The following is an 18,458-nucleotide window of genomic DNA, read 5'->3' on the forward strand; positions in this document are numbered from 1 at the left end:
CACTCGATTACAGACCTAAAAGTTGCAATATTACAACAAAAAGACTTCAAAAACAGACTTCAACAAGAGACTGCTGAATTGGAATTAATTTGCAAACTGGATACAATTAACTTAGGCTTGAATAGAGACTGGGAGTGGATGGGTCATTACACAAAGTAAAACCATTTCCCCATGTTTATTCCCGCCCACCACCACCAGCACTGCTCCTCAGACATTCTCGTCAACTGCTGGAAATGGCCCACCTTGATTATCACGACAAAAGGTTCTCCCCCTCTCCCCTGCTGGTATTAGCTCATCTTAAGTGATCACTCTCCTTACAGTGTGTATGATAACACCCATTGTTCCATGTTCTCTGTGTATATAAATCTCCTCACTGTATTTTCCGCTGAATGCATCCGATGAAGTGAGCTGTAGCTCACGAAAGCTTATGCTCAAATAAACTGGTTAGTCTCTAAGGTGCCACTAGTATTCCTTTTCTTTTTTGCAAATACAGACTAATGGCTGCTATTCTGAAACCAGCAATTTTAATGTAAATATATCTGTTAGCTTAATGCTGGGGAAAAAAATGATACTAGGTTCTCTTGTGGCTTCCTGTAGTATTAGTTTTCATGTATTCATAAGTGGCTGAAGAAGCAGAGTCAGGTTCCTGGTTGTGTGTGAAAAAAGTGTTTTCTTCTACCAGACAGTATGACAATGTCACCTCTGATATTAAGTGGCAGCATGTTCCGAACCTTAAGGCTTGTCTACACTACCACGCAGGGTCAATTTAAGATACACAGCTTCAGCTACATGAATAGTGTAGCTGAAGTTGACATACTTAGATTGTGATAAGTCGACAGCTGACGTTTTCCCGTCGACTCCGCTTGCGCTTCTTGTTCTGATGGAGTACCAGAGTCGACAGGAGAGCGCTCAGCGGTCGATTTATCGCGCCTATACAAGACGCGATTGATCTAGCGGGGGGTTGATTGATCACTGCCCACCAATCTGGCGGGTAGTATAGACAAGCCCTTAGCGAGTGACCCACTGAGGAACATGGGATCAGGTATTGTCCCATTTAGAAGTTCATACTCTTGTGATTACACTAAAAGAGTTGAGAAAGCTATTAAAAAAATTACTTTTTCCTGATTCTGCCTATCTGCAGTGATAAACTGAAAGAGAAGTGCATTGAAGTTGAACTGATACTGCTGATATATCATCTATTTACTGTCCTGTTTACAGTGTTACTTTGGAACACACCACCCTCTCTCCCTCCTGCAATGAAATGGGTGAAGAATGGCTGTAGAGCAAGGTAAGTGCCAAAAAACAAATCAATTTTCTATTTGCTTCATCTTTTAGGGATGCCTGTTAGAATATTGTCAGTTGTTTAAAAAAGATCAAGTTTTATGGCAGAGCAAAAACAATTCAGCTTAACTTCTGAACCTGGCAACAGCCACATGCAAAGGGATAGAGAGAGAAATAGAGTTTGGGGAACAGCTTTTGTAATATGAAATGGCATAAGGCAACAGACCAGTTTAGGTCATCTTCAAACCTAGTTTATACTCGAAGAAAGAAATACAAGGCTTAACAGATTCATTCACCCCATAGTGATTAAAAACCTTTCCCAAGAGAGTGTGGGGGTGCATTCCATTAATTCTGCAGAATTTAAGATTGTGTTTTTTAAATATGTTTCAAATCATTTAGGGTTGTAAAGAAAGCTTCCATATGTGAAGAAAGCATAAATTAATGTATCATCTTCATTCATCTACAGAGACCTGTAATGCCTCTCCTGCTGTTCAGAGATTTCCCAAGCTGCAGCAAAGTGAAAACTGACATATCTGGTCAGAATGAAAGGCAACTAGGGGAAGTGACAAGAATCATATCAATTTTGCTCCCGTGGAAGTTAAGAGTAGCAGCAGAGGCAGGTACTCAAGATATTCAATGGTTTCAGAGGAACAGCCGTGTTAGTCTGTATTCGCAAAAAGAAAAGGAGTACTTGTGGCACCTTAGAGACTAACCAATTTATTTGAGCATGAGCTTTCGTGAGCTACACATCTGATGAAGTGAGCTGTAGCTCACGAAAGCTCATGCTCAAATAAATTGGTTAGTCTCTAAGGTGCCACAAGTACTCCTTTTCTTTTTAAGATATTCAATGAAAAGCTCCAAAAGACCCAAGATCTGTGAAGATTAGTAACTGACACCTACCACTAACACCTTCTCCAGAGCAGCAACAAGGATTTCAGGAGGGAATGACAATAACTGCTGGTAAAAACAGAAAGAGGCTTCAAAGTTAATCAGAATACACAACTTTTTTTTTTTTTTAGCATCCAGCTAGTGAGGCTGGATCTCGGAGACAGCATCATGGTAGAAATCATACCACTTTTTTACACCAGATCAGGGACCCCAGTCAGTTGTCTCCTGTGCTTCTATTAGGTGTAAGTAAAAATGTTTCAGGCCCTATGTGAGAGGGGGCAGGGCAAGTGGTCTGGAGGGATAAAGAACATAATATAGATAGAGATAAGGGAGGGGAGGGAGCACTGAAAATAATGCAGAAAAAACTATCTATAAGAAGGAATGGAGTGAAGTTAGCAAAGAAAAATGGTACAACATACGTATTACTATATTGACAAGATCTATTCCTTTAATTAACAGTGGTCATAACTTTGGGGTAACATGCATTTTTCACGTTGATTAGTACATGCCTAGGAAATTTTTCTGAACTGAAACAATATGAAGCTCTTAGATAATATCAGCCCTTCGTGTTTGAGTGAGGTGTAGCAGTGGCCTCCATATATCCCATTAAGGAAGTGGCAAGCTTTGTCAATCCCTTTAAAGGACAAAAATTCCTTTCAATAAGAGGATAAAGGAATTAGTGCTGTTGGTGGCTTGTTTACTGTAGGTTTCAAATATTAGGTCCATTAGATTTATGTTCCTTTTGGGCATTCCAATAAATCTGTTTTCAGCACCTAGAAATGAGAGACTCCTGCAGGGTGGATTAAAAAAAAAATTAAATACAAATCCAATTTAAATAAAGTATGGGTTAATTTTAAAAAATAAGCCTATTTAGAATTAAATTTGAAATTGACAATTTATGTTAAGGCTTAAATTAAATAAAAAAATATTAAGCAGTACATATTTGCTGCCAAGTCAAACCACTGAACTGGTGGAAATCATTGATTAAGCACCTGGAAACAGTTTGTTGAAGCACTAAATCTGCTTTTCACAGCAGCAGCCTTTCCTACAGATAAAGAGGAAATATTTTCTTTGTTTGTTTACTAAACTAGTCCAGTTCGATGAGTAGGTCATTAAAAGTTAAGAACCAAATTTGGATTGAAAAGCAGGGAAGGGTTTTTTCTTCTTCCAAACTATGAATAAAAACCTAGATGTGAGAGGGTCAGATTAACTTGTTCTAAAATCTTTAACAGCATGGTGATCAGAAACAATCAGTTCAATTCATTAATTACAGAGACTTCCTTTGTTTAATAAATCAGTTTTTAATGCAAAACTTGCATAAGAAAAAATATCAAAGTATTTAGCACATTTAAGATAGTTTTAGTTAATAAAAAAAAATTAAAGATACACAGCATTTTCAATTGAATTTCCATCCAAATAGAGCTTGGCACAAATCATGAGTAAATAAATTAATCATCAAGTAAATAAGAAATGCATCATTCACAATTTTCCATCATAATAAAAATAGTAAAGATTCAGAACCTGAATAAATGCAATGTAATCACCTAAATAAATGTGTGCAGATATAGTGCCCAGTTTAGCAAAAGAAACAACAAAATTTAATATGAAGGTTGTATTTAGGTGAAAATCAACCTGATTTAATGGTTACCAACTAATGAGAATCAATCTGTCTTTAGGAAAATAACTAAAAAGTACAAATGCAAAACACAGTTAAAAACGGATTATCTAAATCAAGGTTTCCTGCTTGATTATTTAAATTACGACTAAAATAAGTGACTTAAATTGCTTTTAGTAGAACCAATCCACCCTGGAACGCAGTAATAATAAATTAAGATTTTGGCACTTTGAGTTAAAGTGTGCTGTGAGGTTGCCTCCATCTAAGACAGGGTTCCCAAACTTGGTTCGCGGCTTGTTCAGGGTAAGCCCCCGGGCCGCGAGACACTTTGTTTACCTGAGTGTCTGCAGGTACAGCCACTAGCAGCTCCCAGTGGCCGTGGTTCGCCCTTCTCGGCCAATAGGAGCTGTGAGGAAGCTGTGGCCCGGCCCACACTGCTTCCCACAGCTCCCATTGGCTGGGAACAGTGAACTGCAGCCACTGGGAGCTGCAAGCAGCTGTACCTGTGGACACTCAGGTAAACTAAGCATCTTGTGGCCCACCAGGGGCTTACCCTGAACAAGCCGCGAACCAAGTTTGGGAATCCCTGATCTAAGAAGATCAAACAAGTTCTGTTGCATGATAAAAGAATATAGTTTCAGAAACCCAGCAGATCTAGAAAGTTAGTTAAGAAACAAATCTCAGTTTCAAACTTCTGAGAGATTCACACAGTGAAAACACAGGATTATGATTACAAGCCTGCTAGTGTCTTAACACATTACAACTCAAATTTTCATTTTTTAATGTTTCTGTTAAAGGTTAATTGATTAATGCCCACCTATATGCACATTCATAGCTACTACTGATGTTCTCAACACTATAATCCATGCACAAAGCATTCCATGTTCCCCTGCCATATGTACATTCCTATCTGAGATAATGGCAGGTTGTTCACTATTAAAATTATTAAAAAACCTTCACTTAATACCTCCTCAGCTTCTCACTTCCTATAGAGTTTAGGAGATCTACAGGGTGAATGGGGAGCACAGACAAAAAAGTGCCAGCAGAGACAGGAGGAAGGATAGGGAACATGAAAAATGAGGGCACATTTGATTCTTCCTGCAGACCTTGGGACTCTACTGCTCCCTCCACAATCAGCTCACTGGGGCCCCCAATCCACACTGTAAGCCCTAGCATGCTTGTTGAGGGCCTATCACACCCTCCTACAAAATTTACAAAGATCATTGGGCTTCCTCCTCGCAAACCCTTACACACTTGTAGGGGTCCATTAGTCATCCCCTATAGCCCTGTCAGGCTCAGAAGTTCCTGAAGAGGGCTGACAACTCATCACTAAGCCCAAAACTGAGATGGACATTTCTATTTAGGACTGTCAGATGACTGATTCAGTTTTAGCTCAGATGACCAAGCTTCATCAGGCTTTGAGAGGGTTTTTTTGGTTTGGTTTTTTTTTTTTTTTGGGGGGGGGGGGTTGGAGGGGGAGATTGGGAGGCAGTGGAGAAGGAAGAATACCTTGTGACGTTCTGTACCTTGCGGGGGGGGCGGGGGGAGAAACACCCAGCACCCCATGTTCATCCTTATAACGACTGGTGGTATCTAATGCTAAGTTTGTCATGTCAGGTGTCTTCGGAAAGTTCATGATGTACTGAGCATTACTGTTATAGTAATGGTATAGTAATCATTGTTATAGTAATGTTATAGGTTGTAATTTCATGTATATAGTTATGAGGCTAAAAATGTATCTTCATGGCTTAAAGAAAGCCTAGGCAAAAACTCTCCAGAAGCAGAGGAGCAGTTCACACCTCAGCAGGGCATGTATAGTGTACACAAACCAGGGGAAAACAAGTAAATGCCCCCTTTCTCAAATGCTAGCAAAAAAAATTGCATATATGGTGACAAGATTTGCTATGCAAACAGGTTTTATTTCTCATTTGCTTAGCCCTTGCGTGTATCAGTTTTAGAAACAGTGTTTCAGACAGTGTTCCTTTAAATGCAAAACCTTGTTTTGGTACAACACCACTCCTTCAAATTGTTCACTAGAATTTTTTCCAGCATATGTTTACAGAGGAAAAAAAAAAGCAGCAGCAAGTAATCCTCAGTAAGGCCTGCCAAAGAGCATTGCCAAGAGATGCATGGACATCTTTTAGGCCATTTACTCACGCTCACTTTTTACAGTGAGAGGTCAGTGACAACGGTATTAAGCTACAAGATTTTTGATACATGGCAACAGTTCAGGTTTTTACTTCAGTTCATGCAGACAAATCTCACTTTAATTATGATGATTAAGCCAGTATTCTTCAGGGTTCAAGAACAAAAAGCATGAATATGACAGAAGTTAAAGAGGGGACTAAAACAAACATGCAGGATGTGTGCTCTAACCTATGGTTCTCAAGCTTTGCCTATGTGTCTGGAAATTTGAATACTAGAAAATGCACCTTTATCTCTGTTTTGAATAGACTAAAACAAAAACAGAAATAGGGTCTTAAATTATTAACCTCACAAAAACCTGCAGCTTCTGACACGGCAATCATTGCTTAATCCTTTTTTATCCTTTATCCATTGGATCCGATGAAGTGAGCTGTAGCTCACAAAAGCTTATGCTCAAATAAATTTGTTAGTCTCTAAGGTGCCACAAGTACTCCTTTTCTTTTAATGTCTGTAAGGTGACAATAATTTGCACTATTCTATTTTGTGACAAAATATACTGCCTGAATGGCTCCTTAGTGTGGAGTCAGGTGTGTGCTTAGTTCTTTTGCTTCCAAGTGGTAGGCCATCTTAAAGGAATTCTAGAAGGATAGCTAAAGATGAGGTACGCGGACAATCCTGCCCATATCCTGAACCCCAGATTATTGACCATGTTTATAATCTGTACAAATACTCTCTTCTCATTTAAAGAGCTCAGGTTTAGCCCATCTGGATTCTAGTGATAGGTTTGGCCTGGGGAGAGATACTCTCTGTATAAACAGGAAAACAGGTTTGCTTGTGGACATGCTGATCAGATCCACAAAAAACAAACAAAAAGACAGCCTTCTCAACCAGTAGGGTGCTATCAGTAACACCTGAGCGGTCTTTCTTGATCCCCTTTGTTAGCATGGACATTCACTTCAAGAAGCAGGGAAGGAATCTACCATATATATGATACCTACCAATTCTAAGGCAGATGTGACTGTTTTTTACAGCAACATTAAATGTCAAGCTTAAAACAGAAACCCAGTTCCAACCTTAACTGTGGAATGAGTGTTCCTACAATTCTAAAACAATTAAGTTTACAGACAAATCATCTAGAGGTGCAAGAGAAAGTAAGCCATAATACTAAAATGCTGTAGTCCCGCCAGAAATATGAGTAACCAAATTCAGACTGCCCAGGGTCACAGTATCCACCTATTGCACTGTTAGTATAAGCCATTGAAAAATAGTAAGAGAGATCCCCCTGGCTTCTTGCCCCAGATTAGGGTGAGGGGAAGAGAGAGAAAGAGCGCTTAGTACATTTACCATTACTTTGCCAAAATCACTGACTTTATCCAAAAAGCCACAATGATTCAAAGCAAGATGCTGCCAAAATATTTTTCAAACCAAAATGATATGAACACAAGTTCCAAACACCTTCCCAACAAGTTTACCTTTTCAGGGAGGGAGGGAAGAGTATGTTAGTCTCTGCACCCAAGATAGATAAAAAGGTATCCACTGAAGTTTTAAGAACTATCATAGAACTAGGACAGTTTGGAATTACTCCCGAAGACAAGACAGATCTAGAGACAGGTGAAGCTATGGGCACAAGAGGACTTCAAGATACAATGTAACAGGGTCTTCCCAAAGTAAGGGCACACATCTGGCATAGCCATTTTGCCTACCAGATGTTACTCTTTCAGTGAAGCACTTCTGGTACTGTGATGGTGATGTAACAATCAATGTAGAGGAGGAAAAGAACAATTTTACCAGGATGTCCCTGCACTGTATGAATTCCTTGAAAGTTTTCTGGATTGCCTCTGTCTCAAGCACATTGATGTGCATCTGTATACTAAAACATGGTGTTCTGGGCACTAAAAGGCCTAGCAGGAATGCTCCGGAAGAACGAGGCCTATGCGCAGCAAAGTAGCGAGTTATTGGCTTTACTGAAAGTAAGTGACACGCCCGCAACGGGGACGCCAAGCATTGCTGTCACGGATGCGGGGAACCCAGTACACCGGAGCTATGTCTGGGATGGAGTCCGACGAAGGGGCGGACAACAAGCAGTGAAAAAGCACTACACATTAACATATCATGAATATATAATCAAGTACTTTCCTAAGGGGTTTTCCTCTAACTGGCAAAGGGCCATATGCGGCGATTGAAACCGGCCAAGGGCTGGTTACAGCCGGTTCTCTGTGTCCTACAATGACCATCGGCGCGAGAAAGCTGTTTTCCCCTAGCTAGGCTGTAACAGAGTCTTCCGCAGTCCCTTACACATGGCCTCTCTGCCACAGGCCTGCAAGCACCCCAACTAAGCCTTTCAACCCTAGAAAATGGACCCAATGACCATCAGGATTCTGAAAGCATAGGATTTTCCTTCTAGAAGGTGGAACACCTGACCCAAGATCTCCTTCTTGACCTCAGACTTTCCCCACATTTCACTCTGACAACTAAGGTGTAAATTGCACCTTATAGAATGGGTCTCCATGGCCATGCATTAGAGCAAAAACTCAAATTAGGCTTAAGATCAGTTTTAAAGACTTTTCCCAAAACATTTTCAAGCTTTTCTATTGTTCTCTCACAGTATCTTAAAACTAATAGCCCTGGTCTGGGCAGTTGACTAATGTTCCCAGTGATTCTTCCAGAGTCAGGCATTTTTTCAGATACCATATACCAAAAGTACTACTGTAGAACCAAAAAATTGCTTGTTATCAAACTTTCTCCATTCCCTTTGATGACTAATTCAGGTTTCCCAACACTGCCACTTGTTTCTCAACTAGAGGACCATTTGTCAAAACCTTCATAGCCCTGTAAGAAAGGAAATACTTTCCTTTCTAACAGGTGAAGAGTCAGACACTAGTACATGATGTCCGATACAAAGAACAATCCTTTACCAGTGAGACTGTTCTTCAGTCCAGTTACTTCCCCCATTCTTCCCCCTGCATCAGTTCAGAATCAGTTTTTGCTGCCTTCACTAGGTCAGGTGGTATACTGTCTAAGACCCACAAAATTGATGGAGTAAAATATCCAAGAATATTTCTGAAACTAGAGATTGAAACAGTAGCTTTGATTTCCAGCAGATGATCCACTTGGGCTTGATTTTATTGAAGGTAGTGGGTTTTGTTTTTAGTTAGTTTCTCAAGAGAAGTTTAAAATCTACTGGCTGAAGAGTAATTGACTTAGTGGTCAATTACCATTGGTGCAGGTGCCAGTTACTCAAGTAGTAACTCAATGTTTATCTGACCAGAATGGCAGGTTTGATCCATCTTGTGTGAAGGATCTTCAGTTACGAGTTTGAAGCTAGCATCGGATTTTGTGGGCACTCTTAGAACTATTTGCACTAAATCGCCACAAAGCGACTGGAGAGGACCATGGAAGCTTTTTAAGAAATTATGCCAAGACCCTTTTATTGCCAGGCTGAGAGCTGAAGTTAGAGGCACAAAGTGGTAATACAAGTTATTCACTTGTTTATTTTAAGACAACAAAACATGTTTTGCAACAAGCCCATAATAAGTCTTATAGCTGACCATACATACAACTGGTTTCCTTCAGTGCCTATGGTAGTGACAAGTTTCAAATGCAGATTTAGGATTCTTAAGTATTAATGAACCAGATTTAATTACCCATATGATTGCAACTACTAATCAGCTCATATTTTCACTAACATTCTCCATAAGCCTCCTTATCCATCTTTCCCCTCCCCCACCCACTGGACAAGTCTTGTGCACTAGACAAGATTAAAACTAAACCTTACCAGAACTTTTCCAAAAGGAAATCAAGCTGCACTATTGAGTACAAAGTTAAAAAGAAGATCTGTCTCAAACAGATATCACTAAGTAAATCCACCCAAGCCCATTTTCTTAGTGATATCTGTTTGCACTGCAAACATCCACAATAAATGAGTTCTGATCCAGTGCCTTAGTAAAGCCCTCCATCTATTTTTATTTTTTTTAAACTATTCTGAAACAAAAAGGAGAAAAAATTAAAATACTAAATTAACCCACCAAATTTAGCACTGTAATGAGATTTTGAAAAAAAATAAAAAGAACTTGGTGTAACTGTCAGCAGCTTGGGATACTATTTTAGCCTTTTAGTGCTTAAACTTCCCCCTCCCCCCCCCAAAAAACATACAAACAAGTTGCTATGCTAATCATGCCATCTACGGCAGATTGTAATTTTCTGCAGTTTTGTATGATTTAAATGTCTAATAGCAGCATCAAATGTACCTTTGAGAGAGAGACTGAATCAGACCTGTGTGTTGATGCAGCAAACAACTTGTTAAAGTCAGCACTGGGATGTTTGACACAAATATATGAAATACTTCAAGAGTAGATTCCAGTTATTGCGGTGGGCCAGATGACTCAACCTTCAGCTGTGGATAGAGGCTTTACAAGAGGATGACTAATGACTCCAGAAGTTCCCATTCCAAGTAGGTCTGCTCCAGGAGTACCCATTCAGTTCTCCTGCCGTCACCTGTCTCTGGGTAGGGACCCTTGTTCCACTCCCTTCTGAGTGCAGGAGGTGGTGGTGTTTTAAGGCTGCACAGCTCTCTCCCATATACTGAGCTATCCCCAGCAACCAAATTGCCTAAAGGCCAGAGCCTGTGCTTTGCTTTCTCTCCAAGGGCTATGAACAGTGTATTGCCAGCAGTTACAAGTTACTACACAGCTCTTTCTAAGCAAATACACTTATTCTTAAGGTAAAAGCATTACAGAGAAAACATAAAAAAACAGTAAGTTTCTATACACATGCTGAAAGCTTACCAGGGATCACCCATCAGTCTTATGGGGCCCTAGTAGGTCAAGTCCTTCCATCCCTTCTGCAAGGATTGCCTCTCCCACCTTGAAGAGAAGTCCATTTTCTAGATCAGGAAAAAGGGCCCCAAGTCAGTTTAAATGCAGCATTTTTCAGACAAATTTCCTTTGCCTTTCTAGTCTCTGGAAACCCAGTATGAGCCAACCTCCCTAGGGGAAGGTACCTCTCTAGAGGGGTTTACAATGTAAGTGATTCACCTTAATTAAGGCTACGTTTTAGTCATGAATATTTTTAGTAAAAGTCATGGACAGGTCATGGACAGTAAACAAAAATTCATAGCCTGTGACCTGTCCATGACTTTTAATATATACCCCTAACTAAAACTTGGGCCAGGAGGCAGTAGGGCAGTCCCAGGACCCCTGCTGGTGCTGGGGTGGGCAGTGGCAGGCTCACTCCGGGGCATATGCTCATTGAGTGGAATGGTGGGTGGAATCGCCCGCATTATTTACAGGTATCTTGTTATTTTTCTTTTTTTTTTTTTTGCCGAGAGTGTATAGTTGAATTTGCGTAAGTTAAATGCGCACATGATGCAACTCCCCTGTATAAAACAATTAAAACAAAGTGTTCAACAAGCAGAGTTCTTTTGAATTTCTGCAAAAGCTTTTCCCATAGTACTTAATCCCAACAGAAACATTTTCATTATGTTCTTTCCAGTTCAATATGCAAACAGGTTTGCAATCTGAGCAAGCTGAATAGAACAAAGGGTCTGGCATTAAATAGAATATTGCATTTTAAAAGGGACAACTTGAACACACACACACACACCCCCGAAAAACATTTCTGATAACTGGAAAGAGTTTGCACGTTTTCCCCCCTAGTTTACTTTGTGCATTGGAAAGCACTGTGTGTGTACACTCTTTTCTTTCTTCCTGAAAAGGTCCTTATGAACAGCAAGAGTGGATCAGATATTTTTTTTAAAAAGAGGAATTTAAATAGTATGCCTGAAGTCTTTAAAGGCTTTAGCAAAAACTGGACTTTAATACACTAAAGTCTAACTAGCTGTTCCTGTTATGTTAATAAATTAATAAAACTTCCTATAAGTTGATACAGAAGGAAAAATATAATGTTACAGTAGCTTTTATCCTGAGAAGTTCAAGAGTGCTTTACAAATGTATTTCTATGGCAGTAACCCCTAGAAGTCTCAGTCATGGACCAGGTCCTCACTGAAGTAGGCAACGTACGAAGAGAATGAATGAAAGTCAGTCCTTGTCCTAAAGATTTTAGGAATCAAAAGTTTAACAAGAGAAAACACAGTTACAGACAGAGGGAGCACAAGGAAACAGCCTAACTGTATTGGTCAGCATAATGGCAGTCATCTCAACAAATCAGCTGAGAAGTACTTTGCAGACATCAGAGCAAAGGAGAGAATGGATTTTAACCACATCTCTTCTGCTTAAAATAGAATCCAGACAGTTCAGCTAGAAGTTCACTTTACTTACTGTAGAAGTTCATATAGCATCTATATACAGTGTTTAAGTCCCTGATCCTGCAATGGTCTCTCCACAGGTGGACACATCCACTGGCACATATCTCCACTGACTTCAGGCTCTACATGGTGCAAGCACACATCCATCAGGAGTAGCTTGCGGGATCAGGGATTAACACAGCAAATTAATCTAAACACTGTTTAATATAATGGACTGGGTAATTGAATAAATCTTTTCTATTTTTATTTTTATGCAGAATAGGATACTGCGAATGACCTATAAAAATTTATCTTTAGGATATTACAAACCACCATATTTTAATTAGTGTAGAAATTGAATACAGTCTACATCTGAAACTTGTATATTTCAAGTTGTACTTAAGAATATTCTAGCTCCTAACTGCTACTCAAAGCACTTCACTACCACTTAAATCTTGTTACATTTGCTACTGTTACTTATTCTAAAAGGCTTTGATTAAAAGAGATGAAGAAGCAATATCAAAATTTGAGTGGATTGTTACATGGAATCTGCAGAGATTCAATCATTCATCAATTAATATACAAACACGAAGGTTCTAGAACTCAGTTTCACATGGGGGGGGGGGAAGTGCTATAATGTATTGATGCAAACACTATTTATGAAGCAAGAGATGGGGGGGGTAGGGGGCAAGACTGTTCATTAGGATACAATTCTCTTTCATTTTCATGTTTTCTAAGTGGATTTCTCTGATGTTGTGACTGACAATGGGACTATCATAAGATCAAGAGTATATTATGTAACAAGTTAGTGGAAGAGGTTAAATCATGATTATGGGTTATTATAGCAAGAGATGCAGCAAACACTGTAGTTGAGTTTGCATGAGAATTTCCATCCTAAAACACATTCATAGTTGCTATTTACTTTACAAAGTGATCACCATGGAGGTCAAGATTTTCTTGATGTCATCTCTGCTCTGACATTTTTTTTTAAATTTGGAAAAAAAAATTCTCAGCTGTTTACATACAATATTAGTGGCAGAATAAGGGAGAGAGAAAAATCCTATTAGACATTCCCATTATAAAGATAATTAAGACTTTTGAAAGAGCTCTACAGCTGAAGCAGCCATGGATAGTAAGCTAAGCTTGATATGGAAATAGCCCTGGTTGATAAAGTGTCTGTGTTCCAGCAAAAACTGGCTTTAACCTTTGAAAGTCACCTATGCAGCTCCGTTTGCACAACTACTTTGATAATCTTCTGAAGTGTGCACTTAAGAAAGGCTGTTCTGTGCTGTATGGATGTAATTAGCTTCCTAGTAAACTGCCTCCTTCGAGTATCTAAGGAGGAACATAAATGAAAAAATGACGTACATGATAGCTGTCAAAATTAATATACCTCGCAGAGAAGGTAGTTTATCTAAAAACTAAGTCAATGAAGACTGTATTAGCTTCCATTCTTGCATGCATGGGTATTTAGGTTTTAGCGCCTTTATTAATTGTATTTGAGAAATAGCATAACAATATAAGACAATCATAATGCATATGAATAATGGGTTATGCATATGCAACCTCAGCATTATAATTTTCTGATTTCTGAGTGCTTAACTGAGGGACCTGTAATTCCATCATAAAACAAATATAGGTTCTTAATATCCAACATAACTTGCACAGGGATGTTTCTTACATTGCTTCCAGGATCTCACTAGGAATGTAGTAGTTTGAGTTACTTGTGTATTTATTATCTGAAAGTGTAGCAAAACTAGTACTCATTTTAAGTCAATTGTGGTTCAGCATGAAGAAGGGTTAGCGTACTTCTACTTAAGATCCGAATTTAACCTGATCTGATCACAAAACCAGACTAAAAACAGCATTTGTTTCTGAGGTTCCCAAATGTAGTGGTCTCCAAATTCTACTACAATGGTCAGTTCAAGAATTTCTGCTGTCAATTCTGCTGAGAAGTTAGAAATCTGTTTTCTGCATTAGTTCACATCTTTATCTTGATAAACCGTTTAATTAAAGATAATGTTAAAAAATTATATAGAACACAGGTTAAGAAAAGAGTGTCCGTACATCTGGTTCTAGTGCTTAGATTATCCACAAATACAGAGTTTGTTTTAAAAGTCGTAAGATACATATAGTGCATAATCAGCAATAACCCAAATTTTTGGTTACTATAATTTTAACAACACAGTTTAGATATTAGAATCCAAATACTCAGGTACATCCCTCATGAAAAGTTGTGCAGAGAGTTCGTTGTGAAAAGCAAAATAGATTAATGAGTGAAGATTGTCCCTCAGTAATAGAGAATTTAGAGTAGGTTGTCTATTTAGACAATAACATCCATCAGGGAAATATTTCAGTTACTTTCCCGACTGCGCTTCTCATCTATACAGCTTCAGTTCTAAACCAGAATGTTTATTTTTGTCCTTTAAGTCTCAACAATCTTGTTTGGGGATGTCAGTGGGAGGTTAATGAAAATAAAAAATGTGATTTAGATGTCCCCAACACAGCTCTTAAATATTTACACAAATCCAACACTCAGACAATCTTGTGCAATTTAATCCAACTGCTTCTTTCAGAAAAGGCCAGGACCAGAATCACAGAAGTTAAAAACTGAAGTGAACTGACAAAGCTGTGTCAGGAAGCCCACACAATATGAGGTTACAGGATGTCTGGCTCTAGCCAGAAATTTGTACCAGCAAACTGTAACCAGTTAATGAACTCCACTTTTGTTGTTTTGTGTTCCAATAGAATAAGCCAGGAGTGATTTATTTAAAGAACATATATCTGTTGAAAATATTACCAAACTATATACAGTCTGGCAAATCACGGTTGTAATTTTATCATGAGACATTTTAAGAGCATGTTCTTTCTGCATATAGAAAGTAATGAATTAAGGAACACACCATTCTGTGGCTCGAATCCAGGCCTCCTGCTTATTCTTCTGGCATATTAACAGCTATTACTCAAATTGTGTAACAGAAGTTTGTTGAAAACAGAAAATACTAGCTTATAATTTTGCTTCCTTTATTATTTACAGCAAACCAGATGAAGAGGAGACCAAACCTAAAGATTAACTTCACTGAGAAACTGAAGCTAACACAATGTTTATCTAGAATATTAGACATAAGTTTCAAAAAGTGAATTACCAAGACATTCAATTAAAATTACAACACATACACAGCTATTTTATGCACACTTAATACACTTACAGAAAGCTAGTGGCAAGCAAGATTTGCAGGGGAAAGAAAAAGAATTCAGTAAAGACACTAGCACTAATTAAGTCAACCATCCCAGAGACAGCACATTGAATAAAGAGACATGTTACTTCCATAGGTAAATGTACTTATGACATTTTTATAATAGAAAACCAACTTGAGAATGCACCATTTCACTGAGTTTTTCCTGCAGTTTTACTGCTAACCATTATGTGTTTGCCCATCAAGAGTAGATATTTAAAGATTTTTTTTTTTATCTATTCACTAGCACTTCTGTGATGTGTACCACTATACTGAGTGTCTCGTTAACATTAGTTAATTCTCACAACATCCCAGTGGGATAGGGAAGCATTGCCCCATTTTACAGATTGGGAAAACAGTAGCACAGTAAAGTTAAGCAACATTTCCAAGATCACACAGGGAGCCTATGACAGAATTTTAAATAAAACCTGATTCCTAGTCCTATGCTTTAATAGCATATCAGGAAAGATAGCTCTGCTACTTGCTTAACAATACCACATCACCTTTGGGAAAAAAAAATGAAGTGTCAGACAAAGTTGCATTAAAAGGCCACTAGTAATTTCTGAATCCTACATTAAACATGAATAAAATGTTTACTCTAACACAGAGGTTCTCATAATGACAGAAATACACAAAGACTTCTAAAAAAGCCTTCAGGCAGCAAGTACCAATGGGAAAAATTCTCCACTCAGATCTACAGAGAATCTCAATTCTGATATTCCAGGCATGTAGGGAGATTAGACTATTCAAGACAAAATCTGCTGTACAGACCTCAAAAGGAAAACTTGTCCCCCCCATGATGAAACAGTGGGAGAGCATAAAATTCATTAGTAATAAAATCTTTCCTCTAGGGAATGACATGGAACCTTCTCCCTCACCCCTCTACATATACAGAATTTCCAGCCATTTTTTCTTGCATATAGATAAAGGGCATTTTCTGTTGATTAGGGAGGATGGTACAGACACTTTTGGGTGTGTATATAAGTGCTAATAAAAGTTTAAATACCAGAAGATAAAAATCTTTATAAATCAACAAACAATGCACCCTGCCACTAGAATGTATACACAGACAGACAGACTGACTTTCCTAAACATGAATTCCTACACAGAAACCCTGTCTATGGTCTGATCCTACAAACACTTATGCACATGACTTTACATGTAGGAATACCTCCACTGAACTGGATGGGGTTTACATGTCTAAGCACAAAATCAGGAACTGTGTGCACCATACAATACTTATTGTGCAAGAAGGTGAATCATCAAATTAAATATTGTAGATTAACATTTATGATTAGTGACTCAGAAGCCACTTGATATCTCTACTCAGACTTGCTATCCAACAAAAATGTTTGGCTTAGGCTTGCCACAGTCTTAAATTTTTATTTTAAAAAAGCATCATGCTATTTGGAAGCACTGGGTTTTGGTTCTGCATACTGCAAGACAGAATGTAATAAAGTACTGCACTATTAGATCTAATAACACACAGGATTTCTAGTCACCTATTGTTGCCAGCCACTTTCATGTTGTGGAGAAAAAAAAGGTACCATTTAAAAGTTCAGCAGCTTTTTTCACTACAATAATCAAATACTCAAACTCTCTGGCAGTTTACCATTTTAACAGTAACGTATAATGAAGTAATATTTCAAATCACAATAGGCTTCACGTCTGGTGAGCACAAGTTTTGCAAATCCAGGTCAATCCCTGTCATACTGACCACCTCTCTCTACATGATGGACCCAAATACACCTAATGAACAAGTCTTTATCTGTTTACAATTTGTTCTGTTAAATGAACATCTCCATACAACTTTTAAAACTCCGTACCTTCTTTAACAGACTGCTGTGTGAACTCTACATTCATAGGTGAAGTAACTCCCTGTGATGATCTTCTCTAAATTTCTTTGTGCTGTTGCTGGCATTTTAACTGATTTTAGGGTTGGTATTTTTAAATTATGCAAATGAAACTTCTGTACAGCCTTACTTCTCCAGTGAATATTCTGCAGAAACTGAAGTTAGAATCTGCAATTCCATTAGCAAAGATACAACAATAAGAGCTATTAAACAATCATTTAGCATATAAACTAATCCTCAGATGAGGATTTCTTCCTGAACCCAACAGTAAACTAATTGCATAATTAGGGACATTAAGAGACAGGAGAGGAAATGTCATTTATTTAGGCCATGTCTGCACTGCCACTTGGGCAAAGCCTATGTCACTCAGGGATGTGAAAAAACACCCCCATCATCAACAGTTTTGCCAGCATAAACACTCAGGTGCATAGCGCGATGTCGGCACTTCTCTCGTTGACATACCTACTGCCGCTCTTTTCACAGTTTTATTATGTCTACGGAAAACCTCTCTCCTGTCAGCATAACATGGCTATGCAAGCGATTTTACAGCAGTGGAGCTGTGCCACTGTAGGTTCACTAGTATAGATACAGTCTTTGCCTAGAGGATCCAACATGGCAAGAGACAGGATACTTACTACAAACCATTTCTGAAATGAAACTCTCGTGTTCCTAAACCTTCAGACCGTGTTCTGTAGAACAATTACTAAGAGAATTCTCAAGAAAATGTAGCATTAAAAGAGAACTTATCTTGAATTAAAGTATTAGGATACTGTAAAGGGAACAGAGGAACTGAAAGAATTAAGTTTGATTTCTGAAGCAATATGTGGAAAGAGCTGCTTGCCTAACTCAAAAAGCCTGGGCATAATACCCAGCAGAAACTGTTCATCTGTGTGCAATGTGACCCTAGTGGTCATGTATTCCCTTCCCCTATGCTCCCATCTCCCCAACAAGACTAAAATGGGGGGGGGGGTTGCTTTTAAACTGGAAAAAAGAATTTAGCAGTTGCTTCACTAGTCTGTGAATACTGCTGACCTATAAAAAAAAATATACCCTTCTAAGAAAAAAAATAAGCTGAAGTTATTGGTAACGTGAAAACAACAGCAAAACATATTTCACACACTAGCAAACCATTTTTGTTCCTCATTTATTATGCAGAGCTTCCAAGAATATTAAATATTTGTATTTTTTCCCTACATCTA

The 18,458-nt window shown here is 38.4% G+C and overlaps 1 protein-coding gene across 8 annotated transcripts in view; it reads right to left on the reverse strand.

The window, feature by feature from the left end:
* ITSN1 (intersectin 1) overlaps positions 1-18,458 on the reverse strand; it is a 222,769-nt gene that overhangs the window by 202,193 nt on the left and 2,118 nt on the right. For 2 of the 8 annotated variants that reach the window (XM_073361526.1, XM_073361533.1), the window contains exon 2: positions 10,714-10,811. The exons of 5 other annotated variants lie outside the window; for them this stretch is intronic. The gene's annotated coding sequence lies outside the window, so the exon portion shown is untranslated. Of the gene's footprint in view, positions 1-2,181; positions 2,239-10,713; positions 10,812-18,458 lie in introns of all 8 variants that reach the window. One more of the 8 variants, XM_073361539.1, reaches the window with a different exon arrangement.

Source organism: Lepidochelys kempii, chromosome 1 (assembly GCF_965140265.1).
Source record: "Lepidochelys kempii isolate rLepKem1 chromosome 1, rLepKem1.hap2, whole genome shotgun sequence".
Lineage (NCBI taxonomy): Eukaryota > Metazoa > Chordata > Testudines > Cheloniidae > Lepidochelys > Lepidochelys kempii.